At 43.8% G+C, this 17,944-nt stretch overlaps 1 long non-coding RNA gene across 1 annotated transcript; it reads right to left on the reverse strand.

Annotated features, from left to right (window-relative positions):
- Nucleotides 1–2,147: 2,147 nt before the first annotated feature.
- On the reverse strand, nucleotides 2,148–7,090 carry LOC127909631 (uncharacterized). Its single transcript, XR_008072231.1, has 2 exons — nucleotides 6,680–7,090; nucleotides 2,148–2,521 (listed from the first exon to the last, which is right to left on the reverse strand). It is a non-coding gene; the product is annotated as an uncharacterized LOC127909631 (long non-coding RNA).
- Between the last annotated feature and the right edge of the window lie 10,854 nt (nucleotides 7,091–17,944).

The raw sequence follows: 17,944 nt of genomic DNA on the forward strand, positions 1-17,944 counted from the left end.
TTATTTGGGCTGCAATTTCTGAGGCTGGTAACTCTAATGAACTTATCCTCTGCAGCAGAGGTAACTCTGGGTCTTCCTTTGGCTGTCCTCATAGGAGCCAGTTTCATCATAGTGCTTGATGTTTTCTGTAACTGAACTTGAAGAAACTTTCAAAGTTCTTGAAATATTCCGGATTGACTGACCTTCATGTCTTAAAGTAAAGATGGACTGTCATTTTTCTTTGCTTATTTGAGCTGTTCTTGTCATAATATGAACTTGGTATTTTACCAAACATGGCTGTCTTCTGTATACCAACCCTACCTTGTCACAACACAACTGATTGGCTCAAAACATTAAAAAGGACAGAAATTCCTGTTAATTGAAATGCATTCCAGGTGACTACCTCATGAAGCTGGTTGAGAGAATGCCAAGAGTGTGCAAAGCTGCCATCAAGGCAAAGGGTGGCTACTTTGAATAATCTCAAATATAAAATATATTTTGATTTGTTAAACTTTTTTAGTGTTAAGTTACATGATTCCATGTGTGTTATTTCATAGTTTTGATGTCTTCACTATTATTCTACAATGTAGAAAATAGTCAAAATAAAGAAAAACCCTTGAATGAGTCGGTGTGTCCAAACATTTGACTGGTACCGTATATGGAGACCATTTAGTGCAAAAAAAAGATTTTAAAAGAGTACAAATGATTCCTGATCTTTTTTATCTCTCAGATATGGGACAGTCACTTCAGAACAAACTTTGTTTTTAGGGACTGTTCTTCCATGTAGTGAATCTGTTACTCAGTGCATTTGTATGGGCCAATAGCAGTAAGGCCAAATAAAATGTTTCAAACAATTTATACATTTTTGGGGGGGATACTTCAAGGTGTCTTAAAATGCTGATCCAGGGTCAGGTGTTTTTTCTTTGGTCAGTGACAATTTACAGCTCAAGCTTTCTGACACGGTCAGTTTGTCTCAGTCAGTCTCTTTGTTTGCATTTGTTGTCAAACACTGTCACCTGCTGGCCAAAAAGGGAACACAATGTCAGGGCATTTCGTATTTTTTTCACCCAATGTTTTACTTAAATACAATGAGTGACACTTTGTTGATTTCACGTTAGTTGAAAACTCAACCAAGTGTAAATCAAAACTATATGTTGAACTGATTGATGTCTGTGCCCAGTGGGAATTAACTGGTATACCCTTGGCCAAGGAGCTTCACACAGCTACTATGCACAATACAATTCAACAAGCATGGAACATACAACCAATAAGAAACAGGCTATTCTGGTAACACTTTATTTGAGGCCAAGCATCATAACCTGTTATGACGCAGGCATAACTGTCAAAATATGTCATAACACTGTCATGACACATATTTAGACCAGTTGACAAAATACTCAGTGACCAGTTTATTAAGTACACCCATCCAGTACCGGGTCTGACACCCATTTGCCTCCAGAACAGCCTGAATTCTTTGCAGCATTAAAAACATTGCTCTATCGGTATCAAGGGACCTATATGGACTCAAGCTGCTTACGCCAAATCCTGACTGTCTGCAAAAGTAATCGGGATTCGTCGGACCATGCAATGTTTTTCCACTCCTCAATTGGCCAGTGTTGGTGATTGCGTGTCCACTGGAGCCGCTTCCACTTGTTTTTAGCTGATGGGAAATGTCAGACATGTACCCAACTCAACGCTCTGTTGCTGGTGACTGGGATGAATGCCGGAGCAGATTTGAGGAGCAGGACAAGACACTCTTTTAGACTGATGACTGACATAAGGGCATGTACATGACAGGCATACCTGTCTTATATGATTTTGAATGTCATAATGCTTCTTCACAGTGTTGTAAAGTGGATTTCCATAGTCCAATTAAAGTGACAGAATGATAATAATGCTTCTTGACAGTATCATAATGTTTTATTTTCTTAGTTCAAGTAAAGTGACACGGTATAGTTATAATACTTCATGAGTGTCGGAAAGATGATTTTCTACAAGTTATTCAAAATACGATGAAAAACCCACTGCAAATCATTTATTACAGATTGATTGACTTAATTACTACAGTGTTGTGCATCTTCAGGATGCCCAGCCCATGTGGGTTTATCTTGCTGTAGCAAAATAAAGAAATGTATATAGACAGTACCAGGCAAATGTTGACACACCTACTCATTCAAGGATTTCTTTATTTTTACTATTTTCTACATTGCAGAAGAGAAGTGAAGAGATCCAAAATATTAAATAACATATGGAATCACGTAGTAACAAAAGTGTTAAACAAGTCCAAATATATTTTATATTCTTCAAAGTAGCAACCCTTTGCCTTGGTGACAGCTTTTCCAACAGTCTTGAAGGAGTTCACATATGCTGAGCATTTGTTGGCTGCTTTTCCGTCACTCTGTGGTCCAACTCATCCCAAACCATCTCAATTTGGTTGAGGTCAGGTGATTGTGGAGGCCAGGTCATCTGATGCAGCACTCCATCACTCTCCTTCTTGGTCAAATAGCCCTTACACAGCCTGGCGGTGTGTTGGGTCATTGTCCTGTTGAAAAACAAATTATTGTCAAACTAAGTGCGAACCAGATGGGATGGCGCATCGCTGCAGAATGTGGTAGCAATGCTGGTTAAGTGTGCCTTGAATTCTATTGTATATATTTTATTAAAGTTTTACAAAAATGTACATCAATGTAAAGTACAACGATTTTTACCATATCCCTCCCTCCACACAACACATCCACCCAACCCCCCCAGACCCTTTCCTACTTCTCTGGGCTACCTCAGTCCACCCACCCCAATTCCCTCCCAACCACCCCCTCAATTCCACCCTAGAAAACAATTCTACAGAGATATCACAACAAATCCAAAAAGAATACAGAGAAACACACATACACAAACATCTCAATACATATTAAAAATACAAAAACAGAAATAAATGATCAGAAAATACATTTCCTTGGACTGGATAGCATTATATTGATGACTATCTATTATGTAATGACTACTGGGAATACCTACTGGGAAACCTTAAAGCATCTCAGAGGGGAGTCTCTGCAAGCCATTGAAGTATGATATAAATGTTTTTTTTCTAAAAAATGTATTATTGGAACTCCTAGGAGAATACTTAATTTTCTCCAGCTTTAGGAAGAACATTACATGGTTGAGCCATTTAGAAGTATAGGGGGGCGGAGCAGACTTCTACATCGAGCTAATAAGGATGTAAAAGCAACAATATCGGCATGTTTGGGGTCCAGGGAGAACAAGTCTTCTGGAATACCAAAAACCACTATCAGGGGGACATGGCTGCAGGTTCATTTCAAGCACCTCAGATAACAAATAAAAAAAATAGAGTCCCCGTAATTTTATAGTTTAGAGCTTTGAATGAACGTGTGACTAACGTCACATGAGACATGACATCTATCACACTCGATCATTTACATTTGGATATATTTTAGACTGGATTTGGAAAAATGCACTTTACGTAAAACCTTCAATTGTATGAGACCAAGACGAGCACAAGATGTAGTGGCGCGTACTCTATTAATCGCCTCATCCCACCACTCCTGTGTAAATTCAACACCCATTTCCCGTTCCCGAGCAGTTTTAGTTTTGTTTCTCAGATAGATCTGAGAAATTACTGCTTTCTGGCAAGGTAATAGAGTCAATATGCCATCACAGGGTTGGCAAGGGGTTGAAGCAGGGAACCCAAAAATTGGGAGGACACAATGCTTAGTTTGAAGGTAGTTGAAAAAAGTGAGATGGAGGCAAAGAGTATTTAGAGGCCAGGTTGGGAAAAAAATAGAATATGCCATTTACATACAAGTCTTGGAAGGACTTTAATATCTTACCTTGTCCAGTGAGAGAAAGCATGATCTATTAGGGAAACAGGGAATAAGTGCTTCTCATCACTCAGTTGAAAACCCATCAGGCCCTGGAGCCTTGCTGCTCTGCATTCACTTGATAGACTGAATCACTTCTTCAAGGCAGAGAGGGGAATCATGGTCATTTACAGCCTCAACTGTGGGAGTCTCCAGTTCACCCAAAAATGTAATCATACTGACAATTTTACAGTTTTATTTTTATTTATCAACTTTTTTACCCCGGACGCTTTAACTGGACATGCTTCTACATGACATTCACCAACTGAAGCTAAGTAGTAACATTAACATTATGCCTTCTAATTGCAGTCGCTGTACTCATAATATACAGGAGAACGGCAGCCTTACGGTGAGGATAGCCATGCTTCAGACGCAATCTTTTGGGCAAGGGTACTTTAAGTGTAGGAAAGGATGAAACAGCGTCTGTGCCACCAATAATACAGATAGTAGTATAAATCCCCTGGCACAATCCCACAGCAGGACAATTTTCTTATGGCTTCTGGAAGGAAATGTGGGAATGCTCACTTGATGTCGCTCATTCAACCGGTTCTCCCCATTAAGCAACGAGTCGGAGTCAGAGGCTAAGCCTTCTCTGGTCTCTCCTCCGCCTGTCACGGTGTCTGGAAATAATCATCCAGTGATCATACCCTGTTTAGCAGGGGGCAGGACTACAGTCATTAAGGCTAATCTGAAGATGGTGCTGGTTAAGGATAAAACAAACAGAGGTCACTAAGAGAAACATAGCTTCAGCGTGTAAATCAGCTAGAAAGATGAGTCGCGTCGAGTAATTGTCTCTGGCCCCCTCCCAGTTAGGGAGAGTGATGAGCTCTACAGCAGAGTCTCACAACTCAATCGCTGGTTGAAAACTGCCCCTCCCAAAATATAGAATTTGTAGATAATTGGCCCTCTTTCTGGGACTCACAAACAGGACCAAGCCAGGCCTGCTGAGGAGTGACGGAGTCCACCCTAGCTGGAGGGATGCTCTCATCTTATCTATGAATGTAAACAGGTCTCTAACTCTAGCACCACTATGAGATAGCCTGCTGCCTGGCCTGCACCCTGTTAGCCAGCCTGACAGCTTACTAGAGTCTGGCACTACCACAGTCAGTGTCGTCAGCTCAGCTATCCCCATTGAGACCGTGTCTGTGCCTCAATCTAGGTTGGGAAAAACTAAACATGGCGGTGTTCGCCTTAGCAATCTCACTGGAATAAAGACTTCCTCCATTCCTGTCATTATTGAAAGAGATTGTGATCTCACATCTCAAAATAGGGCTACTTAATGTTAGATCCCTCACTTCCAAGGCAGTTATAGTTAATTAACTAATCACTCACTGATCATAATCTTGATGTGATTGGCCTGACTGAAACATGGCTTAAGCCTGATGCATTTACTTTGTTAAATGAGGCCTCTCCTCCTGGTTACACTAGTGACCATATCCCCCGCGCATCCCGCAAAGGCAGAGATAGCAAATTTCCATTTACAAAAACAAATTACTGTGTTTGTCTTTTGAGCTTCTAGTCAACTCAATTACTTTTTATAACTACTGTTAACAAGACTCCTGAGCTATATACAGAGTTCCTCATGGAGTTTCCTGACTTCCTTTCGGACCTTCTAGTCATAGCAGATAATATTCTAATTGTTGGTGACTTTAATATTTACATGGAAAAGTCCACAGACCCACTCCAAAGGGCTTTTGGAGCCATCATCGACTCAACGGGTTTTGTCCAACATGTCTCCGGACCTACTCACTGCCACAGTCATACGCTGGACCTAGTTTTGTCCCGTGGAATAAATATTGTGGATTTTAATGTTTTACTCATAATCCTGGACTAACACCATTTTATTACATTTGCAATCGCAACAGATTTATCTGCTCAGACCCCAACCAAGGATCATCAAAAGCCGTGCTATAAGTTCTGACAAACCAAAGATTCCTAGATGCCCTTCAAGACTCCCTCCACCTACCGAAGGACATCAGAATACAAAAACTAAATGTAACCTTGCGTTATACCATAGAAGCAGTCGCACACCTAAAAACAAAACACATTTGTCATAAGAAACTAGCTCCCTGGTATATAGAAAATACCCGAGCCCTGAAGCAAGCTTTCAGAAAATTTAAATGGAAATGATGCTACACCAAACTGTAAGTATTCCGACGAGCATGGAAAGACAGTACCGTGCAGTAGCGAAGAGCCCTCTCTGCTGCTCGATCACCCTATTTTTCCAATAGGGTAAGAACAATCCAAAATGTATTTTTGATACTGTCGCAATGCTAATTAAAAAGCAGCATTCCCCAAGAAAGGATGGCTTTCACTTCAGCAGTGATGAATTCATGAACTTTGACAAAAAGATCATTAGAAAGCAAATTACAGACTCCTCTTTAAATCTGAGTATTTCTCCAAAGCTCAGTTGTCCCGAGTCTGCACAACAGTGCCAGGACCAGATTTTTTTAATCCTGTGTCTCTTGACACATTCATGAAAATAGCAATGGCCTCTAAACCTTCAAGCTTCATACTGGACCCTATTCCAACTAAACTACTAAAAAAGCTGCTTCCTGTGCTTAGCCCTCCTATGTTGAACATAAATGGCTCCCTATCCACCAGATGTGTACCAAACTCACTAAAAATGACAGTAATTAAGCCTCTTGAAAAAGCCAAACCTTGACCCAGAAAATATAAAAAAAACAGCCTACATCAAATCTCCCATTCCTCTCAATTAAAAAAAAGCTGTTCCTGAAGACACACACTATATACACAAAATGCTTCAGTCTGGTTTTAGACCCCATCATAGCACTGAGACCACACTCGTGAAGGTGGTAAATTACCTTTTAATGGCGTCAGACGAAGGCTCTGCATCTGTCCTCGTGCTCCTAGACCTTAGTGCTGCTTTTGACACCGTCGATCACTGTCACGGTCATCCTCTTCTTCGTCTGAAGAGGAGAGGCGAGAAGGATCGGAGGACCAAAATGCGGCGTGATATGTGTTCATGATGAGTATTTAATAAAAGAAAGCACTGAATACAAAACAATCGTGAAGCTAAATGAGACCTGTGCTGACACAAGCCACTAACATAGACAATCACCCACAAACAAACAGTGCAACCCAGGCTACCTAAGTATGATTCTCAATCAGAGACAACTAATGACACCTGCCTCTGATTGAGAACCATACTAGGCCGAAACATAGAAATCCCCAAATCATAGAAAATCAAACATAGACTGCCCACCCCAACTCACACCCTGACCATACTAAATAATGAATACAAAACAAAGGAAATAAAGGTCAGAACGTGACAATCACCACATTCTTTTGGAGAGATTGGAAACCCAAATTGGTCTATACGGACAAGTTCTGGCTTCGTTTAGATCTTATCTGTCAGAAAGATATTAGTTTGTCTCTGTGGATGTTTTGTCCTCTGACAAATCAACTGTACGTTTCAGTGTTCCTCAAGGTTCTGTTTTTAGGACCATTATTGTTTTCACTATATATTTTACCTCTTGGTGATGTCATTCGGACACATAATGTTAACTTTCACTGCTATGTGGATGATACACAGCTGTACATTTCAATGAAAACATGGTGAAGCCCCAAAATTGCCCTCCATGGAATCATGTGTTTCAGACATAAGGAAGTGGATGGCAGCAAATGTTTTACTTTTAAAATCGGACAAAACAGAGATGCTAGTTCTAGGTTCCAAGAAACAAAGAGATATTCTGTTTGATATTGATGGTTGTCTCAAATAAAACAGTGAAGGACCTTGGCGTTACTCTGGACCATGATCTCTCTTATGACAAACATATCAAGACTATTTCAAGGACAGCTTTTTTTCTATCTTTGTAACATTGCAAAAATCTGAAATTTTCTGTCCAAAAATGATGCAAAAAAGTTAATCCATACTTTTGTCACTTCTAGATTAGACCACTGCAATACTCTACTTTCCGGCTAACGGGATAAAGCATTAAATAAATCTCAGTCAGTGCTAAACACGGCTGCTATAATCTTGACTAGAACCAAAAAATGTGATCATATTACTCCAGTGCTAGCCTCTCTACACTGGCTTCCTGTTAAGGCTAGGGCTGATTTCAAGGTTTTACTGCTAACCTACAAAGCATTACATGGGCTCGCTCCTACCTATCTCTCCCATTTGGTCCTGCCATACACACACGCTACGGTCACAAGATGCAGGCCTCCTTATTGTCCCTAGAATTTCTAAGCAAACAGCTGGAGGCAGGGCTTTCTCCTATAGAGCTTCATTTTTATGGAATGGTCTGCCTACCCATGTGAGAGACGCAAACTCGGTCTCAACCTTTAAGTCTTTATTGAAGACTCATCTCTTCAGTAGGTCCGATGATTGAGTGTAGTCTGGCCCAGGAATGTGAAGGTGAACGGAAAGGCACTGGAGCAACGAACCACCCTTGCAGTCTCTGACAGGGCCGATTCCCCTTTCTCCACCGGGATTCTCTGCCTCTAACCCTATTATGGGGGCTGAGTCACTGGCTTACTGGTGCTCTTCCATGCCGTCCCTAGGAGGGGTGCATCACTTAAGTGGATTGAGTCACTGACGTGATCTTCCTGTCCAGGTTTGGCGCCCCCCTCGGGTTCGTGCCATGGGGGAGATCTTTGTGGGCTTTGGCAAAGTGGGTGGGGTTATATCCTGCCTGGCTGGCCCTGTCCGAGGGTATTGTCGGACAGGGCCACAGTGTCTCCTGACCCCTCCCGTCTCAGCCTCCAGTATTTATGCTGCAGTACCACCACATATGTTCAATTGGTCGGATTACCAGAATATAGTTAATTTCCCCCTTACCTTCTGATGTTCCCAGAATCTCTATGTTAACCAAGGGGTTTTCAAATTTCACATCAGTAGGGTAGAGAGAGGAAAAAGGGGGGAAGAGGTATCTATGACTGTCATAAACCTACCCCCAGGCCAACGTCATGACATAGCAGAGGGAGACATAGTTCTGAGGTTGGAGCGGTCTAAAGCTGGGCTAATAACACAATTCAGATCCCTGCCAAACATCAAAAGATGGATGTTCAGAGAAGGGATTTTCCCCAGCAACCCATTGGCAAATTCAACATCATCAAAATTGGGTTTATATAAACTGACCAATACTACAGGTGTGTGCCAAATGGTGCCAGTTATGATGAAATATCTCCCATTACTGTCTGAAATAACATCAGTACAAAAGAAATGTATTCATTTACTAACTCAAATTGGAACCCCTCTGGCTTTGTAGTTAGTCTCGCTTTGGAGTTAGTCTGAAGTCTGAATGGAAAACCTGGCTAAACCTGGAGTTTTGTAGCCTTGAGTGATCTTTAATGCATAAATGGGTCTCTTGTAAAAATACCACATCTGCTTTTAGCTTTTTCAAATGGGAGAAGATCCTAGACCCCTTGACAGGATTGTTCATTGCCTGAGTATTCCAAGATAAAAACTTTATAGGATTAGGCCTACCTATTGCAATATTACTATTATTAGCGTTGTTAGCTACCTAAAATATTGAAAGGAAAAAGGTGCGGAAACAGACCAAGCGTTTGCAAAGATAACAGAGAAAAATGATTAAAAAAAGCTAACAAAAAAAATAAAAAAAATAGGACCAAAAAAGGTTACTCACCCTCCCCTCCCACCCAAACCCAAAGTCTCCCTCCCCAGCGAATGGAGACAGCAGGTTGAAGTTTGAGCAGCTTCGGTGCATATTAACAGAAAACCTTCCTATCCTAACACGGAGAGGCTTCATTACACGAGTAATAAAATACATTTGAAAAGGCATTCACAAAACAGTAAAGTATGTCTACAGATAACCAAAACAAAGACAGAAAACCCCATAACAGTAAAACGTAACTGTCCTGACTCAGGGAGTCTTCAATCAATGCAACACGTACAATGTGTCTTAAGGATGGCCAAATAATTGTCTCTCAGTATGTTTCCCTGTTACAAAAAAGAAAAGGGGCCGAGTGTCTGTAGATGTACGAATGATCAATAGAGTGTAATAAAGTGGTGAAAAGTCCTTCAGTAAGTATCTTGATGAAAAAAACAAAAAAGGAAAGCTCTGCAAAAGCCTAGCAAAATAAAAATAACCTTGTAGCTTAAATAACAACCACACAAGACAGTATTAGTCATTTTTTATCAGAGTTCAATAACGTTGTTTCTGCCGGGTAGAAAAGGAATGGCAACAGGGGGGAAAAAGGCCCTGCCGTAAAAGTCAAAACATACCTAGGCTAGGCTATACATGCTACCTGGCAAAAGAGTAGGTCATAGATCCAAGATACTGCTCAGAAGTGACGAACCAACGCTGGGCGTCCTAGTGGGAGTCGAACTGTAGCTTCCCCCGGCATGTTCAATGTGGCGATGAGCGGGGAAGCGGAGTGAGAATTTAACTTTCTTCTCGTGAAGGTTGCGTTTCACATCGAGGAATTTAGCTCTTTTCTTGGCGACATTCGATCTGAGGTCAGGAAAGATGAACACCTTGCTTCCGCAGAAGTGTAGCTGGTATCTGCCCTGCCTCTGGAGGATGCGCTCCTTGTCATGGTAGTAGTGAAAACGGACGATAAACACTCTAGGCTTGAAGTTGTCGTCTCTGCCCGCTGGGGAGGGGCCAATGCGTTGGGCTCTATCCAGCTTTGGTGGTGATCGAACCATGGCCAGACCCAGCACCTCCATGAAAAATTCTGACATGAACTTTACTGAGTCCCCGGCGAGAACGGGATTCCAGGTCATTGGTCTACCGGTCTTGTCAATCAGCTTTTGGTTTCCGGAGCTCAGACGGGCGACCGTTTTCTCAAGGGCTACTATGCGGTCACTGTAGTCACACAGGTCATGTTCAAAGCCGTCAAGTCGGCGGCCTTGTTCATCCGCAGCGGCTCGGACACCATCCAGGAAGGCAGAGAAGCATCGATGGCAGTTTTGAGCTGAGTGGCAATAGTAGTTGTAATTTACGAGACCAGAACCGTACTGAGGTTCTGAAGATCTGTGGGGAGTGTGATATCATGAGGTTCTGTAATGGTTGGACTGGAGTTGGCGCCATTACCATTCACATTTTCCATCGCTGTTGAAACGTTAGTTACAGGTCTCCTGCTCCTCAGGTCATGTGACATCTGAATCGAAAAGGTAACTTAGGAACTTACCAATCAAATATGATATGTAAGAAAGTCGAATGCAAAGTACAAATTTGGCAAAAATGAACTAATGCGTAGGAGCCTCATCCACGAGCTTCTTCTCCATTCACATGCTAAACCAGAAGCCATGTGCCTTGAATTCTAAACAAAACACTGACAGTGTCACCAACAAAGCCCCCCCCACACCATTACACTTCCTCCTCCATGCTTCACGGTGGGAACCACACATGCGGAAATCATCCGTTCACCTACTCCGAATCTCATAAAGACACAGCGGTTTGAACCAAAAACCTCCAATTTGGACTCAATAGACCAAAGGACAGATTTCGACTGGTCTAATGTCCATGGCCCGTGTCTTTTGGCCCAAACAAGTCACTTCTTCTTATTGATGTCCTTTAGTAGTGGTTTCTTTCCAGCATTTTGACCATGAAGGTCTGATCCAAAATCAATCAAATCAAATCACATTTTATTCACTTACAGTGAAATGCTTACTTATGAACCCCTAACCAAAAATGCAGTTAAAAAAATAAAAGAATAAGAAAGAAAAGTAACAAGTATTTAAACAGCAGCAGTAAAATAACAATAGCGTGACTAAGTACAGGGGGGTACTGGTACAGAGTCAATGCGCGTGGGCACCGGTTAGTTGAGGTAATATGTACATGTAGGTAGAGTTATTAAAGTGACTATGCATGGATGATAACAACAGAGAGTAGCAGTGGTGTAAAAGAGGGGGGCAATGCAAATAGTCTTGGTAGCCATTTGATTAGGTATTCAGGAGTCTTATGGCTTATGGGGTAGAAACTGTTTAGAAGCCTCTTGGACCTAGACTTGGTACCCCGGTACCATGTGGTAGCAGAGAGAAGAGTCTATGACTCGGGTAGCTGGAGTCTTTGATAATTTTTAGCCTTCCTCTGACACCGCCTGGTATAAAGGTCCTGGATGGCAGGAAGCTTGGCCCCAGTGGGACACTGGGTTGTTCGCACTACCCTCTGTCTTCTTGTGGATGAGGTGGATTCTCTGCTGTTAGACTATGGCATGCAGACCAGCTATCTTTCCGGTGACATGCCAGGCATGGAACACCTCAACATAATCCTGGCCACCATATGGAGCATAGTCTGCAAGTACAGATGCATCACTAACTCAGACCGCCCAACCATCCAAGGTCCTTCTCTGCGTTTCTACAAAGTATTGTATGACAACACTGACCTCGACGATGCCCTGCTCCAGGAGCGATTAAAGAAGGCAGAGACAGAGACAGTTCTTTACCCTGGCTTCTGTGACTCACCAGATAGCATGGCTGATAAATGTGAGGATTTTACACAAGAGTCATTGATTAAGTTCTTCTCTGTGGCTACGGACTTCATGTCTGGCACATTGTCATATTACACACAAGACAGTAATGGCCAACTGAAACTCTGTGAAAGAAGCGATGTGGATAAGCTGTCCTTCCTACTCCTTAACAAGGGACATTGCAGCGCTCTGTATGATGATGTTGACATGTTGTGTCAGACTGTGGAGCAGGCAGTGAGGAGTAATCTTCACTTTACCACTCCATCCCAAAACGCTGAATCTAATACAAGTCACGGAGGAACAATTGTATCACCAAAAAAGGCCATCCTCCAGGATGTAATGAAGGATGCTATGGAGAAAGTGAAGGGGAAATTTCCATTCAGTGAATTGTTGACCAAAGAATCTACAGAACCTAACGCTACAGGAAACAGATGCATAGATACCAGAACACACATCCCTGGCTTTTTGTAAGATCTTGCAACAAGAAATGGGGAGATGGTTTGCAGCAGTTCCTTGAAATGAAACACTGGACCAAGCTGAGCAGCATGACAGTCATCACCAATTTCCTGTCCAATGTTTTCTTTTTCAAGAAGTACCGGGGCAAGATCTTTGGAATCACCGGAACTCTCGGGAACCAGTGTGAGATTAATTCACTGAATGAGCTCTATGATGGCCTCTCAACAGTCAAGATCCCACATTCTTGAACTCCAAGCTGTTTGAAGAGGAGGGTGAAATGTTGGGTGATGAGGATCAGTGGACAGAAAAGATATGTGTTGTGGTATTGCAGGTGATGTAAAGGACTCGATACAGGGCTGCGTTAGTCATCTGTGAGACAATTTAACAGGCCCAGAACATCCATACAGCTCTGGACAAGAGGAAACAGCAACGACCCAGTGAAATCAGGGGCCTGAAGATCTACACAGATGACAGCGAGGACAACACCAACATCACAGGGCAAGAACTCCAACCCGGTGATGTCATAGTAGCCACCAACCTGGCAGGGCGTGACACAGACCTGCGGGTGTCTAAGAAGGTGCTGAGTGCCAGGGGCTTGTTTGTGGTTTTGACCTTCCTTCCTAGCAATGACCGTGTTGAGCAGTGTTGAGCCGTCAGGGAAGGCCTGAGTCCGCTCAACTGCTGGCCTGCTCCACCCACCTCCCCAGGTGAGTGTACGACCGTCTGCAGACATCTCCGAACCCTGGCCCTCTACAGCTGCTGGATGCCAGGCGGACGCGGGACCACGTGTCAGCGAAGAGAGTGTCACGGGTTCTGAAGAATGACATCCCTAGAATCTTACAGACAGAGGAGCTTTTCTCAGAATACTGCAGTATTATACAAGAGGAAGTTTACAATAAAACCAAAGATAAAGCAGAGCAGAAGGTGGAAGTGGCCATATTGAATGAGTACTGGGGCCTCTGGTACCTGCGGATGTCTGAAGAGATAAAAAAAAAAAACAGAACAACTGAAGGAGAAATTGAGGACCGACATGAAGAAAACCTATGGGCAACTAAAAAAAAGAAACACTCAATGCTCCAATATATATCACTACATCAAAATTGGAAACAAAATGCTCTTCAAGAAGGACTACAAACATAGTATGGAGCTCTACACCAAAGCAATTGAGTTAGACAGTGACTGGGCAGCCATTGCTTACTACTACCGTGCTTATGTTAAACATAAAACAGACAATCAACTTGGGCAAACTGAAGGTGTCATAGAGGACTTGAATAAGGCCTGTAAGTCAGTGGATCTTTTCATCAGCCGGTCTCAGACCTTCCAAGATGGTGTAGCAGTGAAGACGCGTTTTGTTCGTCCTCCCGTGTACTTTTGTATTTTTCGTATTTTTTTGTATATATTTCAATTTGATTTTCAATCTCCTTTCGATTTTTAATTCGATTATACCTTCCGGTAACCTGCCTCACCTAATGTGATACGGAATCGCTATTATTTTTCATTTTAGAACACATTCAAGAACCTCCAGAAGCAAACCAGCTAATTAGCACTCACCGTGGCACCCAGTACCGAAGCTATCCCTGAGGCCCACCTCCCCTCCTACTCAGCTGTTCACCCGAACCCCACTCATACACGGCTAGAGCCCAATACTCCACCGGATCCTTGCTGTAAACTCTGGACCTTGGCACCGGATTACCGCTGCTACCGATTGGCTATAGTGGCTAACTCCACTTCCACGAAGCTAGCACCAGTTAGCCGTGAGCCAGGCGCATCTTCCGGCTAGCAAACTAAATTCTACAATACCTCTTTCGCCGTCTGGCTTGGATTCTCTGTCGACACATACCCCATGCGCTGTGCCTTCAACCGGCCTCCGTCGGAGCAGACGCTCCTACTAGCCCCGTGTTACTAACTTTAAACGCTGTGTCGCCCGCGTGCTAGCGTAGTGGCGGCTTCCCTGTTCCATCTACTGCTGCACCGGGACACTATGATCACTTGGCTACATAGCTGATACCGGCTGGACTGTCCATTAATCACGGTACTCCATTCTGTTTATTTATTTTTTATCTGTCGGCCCCAGCCGCTCTGTGTGTAGTTAATCCGACCCTCTCTGCCTAGTCATCGCCATTTTACCTGCTGTTGTTGTGTTAGCTGATTAGCTATTGTTGTCTCACCTGTTGTTTTAGCTAGCTCTCCCAATCAACACCTGCGATTACTTAATGCCTCGCTGTATGTCTCTCTCAAATGTCAATATGCCTTGTATACTGTTGTTCAGATTAGTTATCATTATTTTAGTTTACAATGGAGCCCCTAGTTCCACTCTTCATACCTCTGATACCACCTTTGTCCCATCTCCCACACATGCAGTGACCTCACCCATTACAACCAGCATGTCCAGAGATACAACCTCTCTTATCATCACCCAGTGCCTGGGCTTACCTCCGCTGTACCCGCACCCCACCATACCCCTGTCTGCGCATTATGCCCTGAATATATTCTACCACGCCCAGAAATCTGCTCCTTTTATTCTTTGTCCCCAACGCTCTAGGCGACCAGTTGATAGCCTTTAGCCGCACCCTCATCCTACTCCTCCTCTGTTCCGCGGGTGATGTGGAGGTATACCTAGGCCCTGCATGTCCCTAGGCCCTGCATGTCCCCAGGCATCCTCATTTGTTGACTTCTCTGATCGAAAAAGCCTTGGGTTCATGCATGTCAACATCAGAAGCCTCCTCCCTAAGTTTGTTTTACTCACTGCTTTAGCACACTCTGCCAACCCTGATGTCCTTGCCGTGTCTGAATCCTGGCTTAGGAAGGCCACCAAAAATTCTGAGATTTCCATACCCAACTATAACATTTTCCGTCAAGATAGAACTGCCAAAGGGGGAGGAGTTACAGTCTACTGCAGAGATAGCCTGCAAAGTAATGTCAAACTTTCCAGGTCCATACACAAACAGTTCGAACTTCTAATTAAAAAAATTAATCTCTCCAGAAATAAATCTCTCACTGTTGCCACCTGCTACCGACCCCCCTCAGCTCCCAGCTGTGCCCTGGACACCATTTGTGAATTGATCGCCCCCCATCTAGCTTCAGAGTTTGTTCTGTTAGGTGACCTAAACCACCCCTCATCACTGTCAAACGCTCCCTAAAACACTTCTGCGAGCAGGCCTTTCTAATCGACCTGGCCCAGGTATCCTGGAAGGATATTGACCTCATCCCGTCAGTTGAGGATGCCTGGTCATTCTTTAAAAGAAACCTCCTCACCATCTTAGATAAGCATGCTCCGTTCAAAAAATGCAGAACTAAGAACAGATATAGCCCTTGGTTCACTCCAGACCTGACTGCCCTCGACCAGCACAAAAACATCCTGTCGCGGACTGCAATAGCATCGAATAGTCCCCGCGATATGCAACTGTTCAGGGAAGTCAGGAACTAATACACGCAGTTAGTCAGGAAAGCGAAGGCCAGCTTTTTCAAGCAGAAATTTGCATCCTGTAGCTCTAACTCCAAAAAGTTCTGGGACACTGTAAAGTCCATGAAGAACAAGAGCACCTCCTCCCAGCTTCCCACTGCACTGAGGCTAGGTAACCCTCCCCCCGCAGCTACTCGCCCAAGCCTCCCCAGCTTCTCCTTTACCCAAATCCAGATAGCAGATGTTCTGAAGAGCTGCAAAACCTGGACCCATACAAATCAGCTGGGCTTGACAATCTGGACCCTCTATTTTTGAAACTATCCGCCGCCTTTGTCGCAACCCCTATTACCAGCCTGTTCAACCTCTCTTTCATATCGTCTGAGATCCCCCAAGGATTGGAAAGCTTCCGCGGTCATCCCCGTCTTCAAAGGGGGAGACCCCCTGGACCCAAACTGTTACAGACCTATATCCATCCTGCCCTGCCTATCTAAGGTCTTCGAAAGCCAACAAACAGATCACTGACCATCTCGAATCCCACCGTACCTTCTCCGCTGTGCAATCTGGTTTCCAAGCCGGTCATGGGTGCACCTCAGCCACGCTCAAGGTACTAAACGATATCATAACCGCCATCGATAAAACACAGTACTGTGCAGCCGTCTTCATCGACCTGGCCAAGTCTTTCGACTCTGTCAATCACCATATTCTTATCGGCAGACTCAGTAGCCTCGGTTTTTCTAATGACTGCCTTGCCTGGTTCACCAACTACTTTTGAGTTCAGTGTGTTAAATCGGAGGGCATGTTGTCCGGTCCTCTGGCAGTCTCTATGGGGGTGCCACAGGGTTCTATTCTCAGGCCTACTTTTTTCTCTGTATATATCAATGATGTTGCTCTTGCTGTGGGCGATTCCCTGATCCACCTCTACGCAGACGACACCATTCTGTATACTTCTGGCCCTTACTTGGACACTGTGCTATCTAACCTCCAAACTAGCTTCAATGCCATACAACACTCCTTCCGTGGCCTCCAACTGCTCTTAAACGCTAGTAAAACCAAATGCATGCTTTTCAACCGTTCGCTGCCTGCACCCGCACGCCCGACTAGCATCACCACCCTGGATGGTTCCGACCTAGAATATGTGGACATTTATAAGTACCTAGGTGTCTGGCTAGACTGTAAACTCTCCTTCCAGACTCATATCAAACATCTCCAATCTAAAATTAAATCTAGAGTCAGCTTTCTATTTCGCAACAAAGCCTCCTTCACTCACGCCGCCAAACTTGCCCTTACCCTAGTAAAACTGACTATCCTACCAACTGACTATCCTTCTCAATTAGCCTACCTGGTTAAATAAAGGTGAAATAAAAAATAAATAAAAGACCATCTTATTCCTGCTGTCTGATAGAGGAAGCGAGGAGTCACAGCCAGATATCAGTGTGGGGTTGGAGTTACCTGGTGTGGACAGGCAAACAGAAAACAGGGAGAAGGGGGCTGAGGAGGAGGCTAAGGAAGAGCAGAAACAAGAGAAGGTAGGAACCACCAGGTGCACTAGAGGGGCAGTCAACTCTTTGCAAAAGCAGATCACAGCCAAGTTGCAGATGTTGTTATTCTTCCGACAGAACATTGAGGCGGTGATCAGAGCGAACAGCAAGAAGATGGAGCTGTACACTGTCTTCTCTCTGATGAAGAACCCCAGCCCAGTGGACCAAAGAGAGATGTTCCAGCTCCATCAGATGGGCCTGGAGAGGGTGTTCAGCACAAGGGACATGGTGTGCTTCTGCTGGAAGGGTCTGGTGGTGATATCCCTGGGTGTGGTGGAGCTCATTGGTGG

This window comes from Oncorhynchus keta, chromosome 19, assembly GCF_023373465.1.
Source record: "Oncorhynchus keta strain PuntledgeMale-10-30-2019 chromosome 19, Oket_V2, whole genome shotgun sequence".
Lineage (NCBI taxonomy): Eukaryota > Metazoa > Chordata > Actinopteri > Salmoniformes > Salmonidae > Oncorhynchus > Oncorhynchus keta.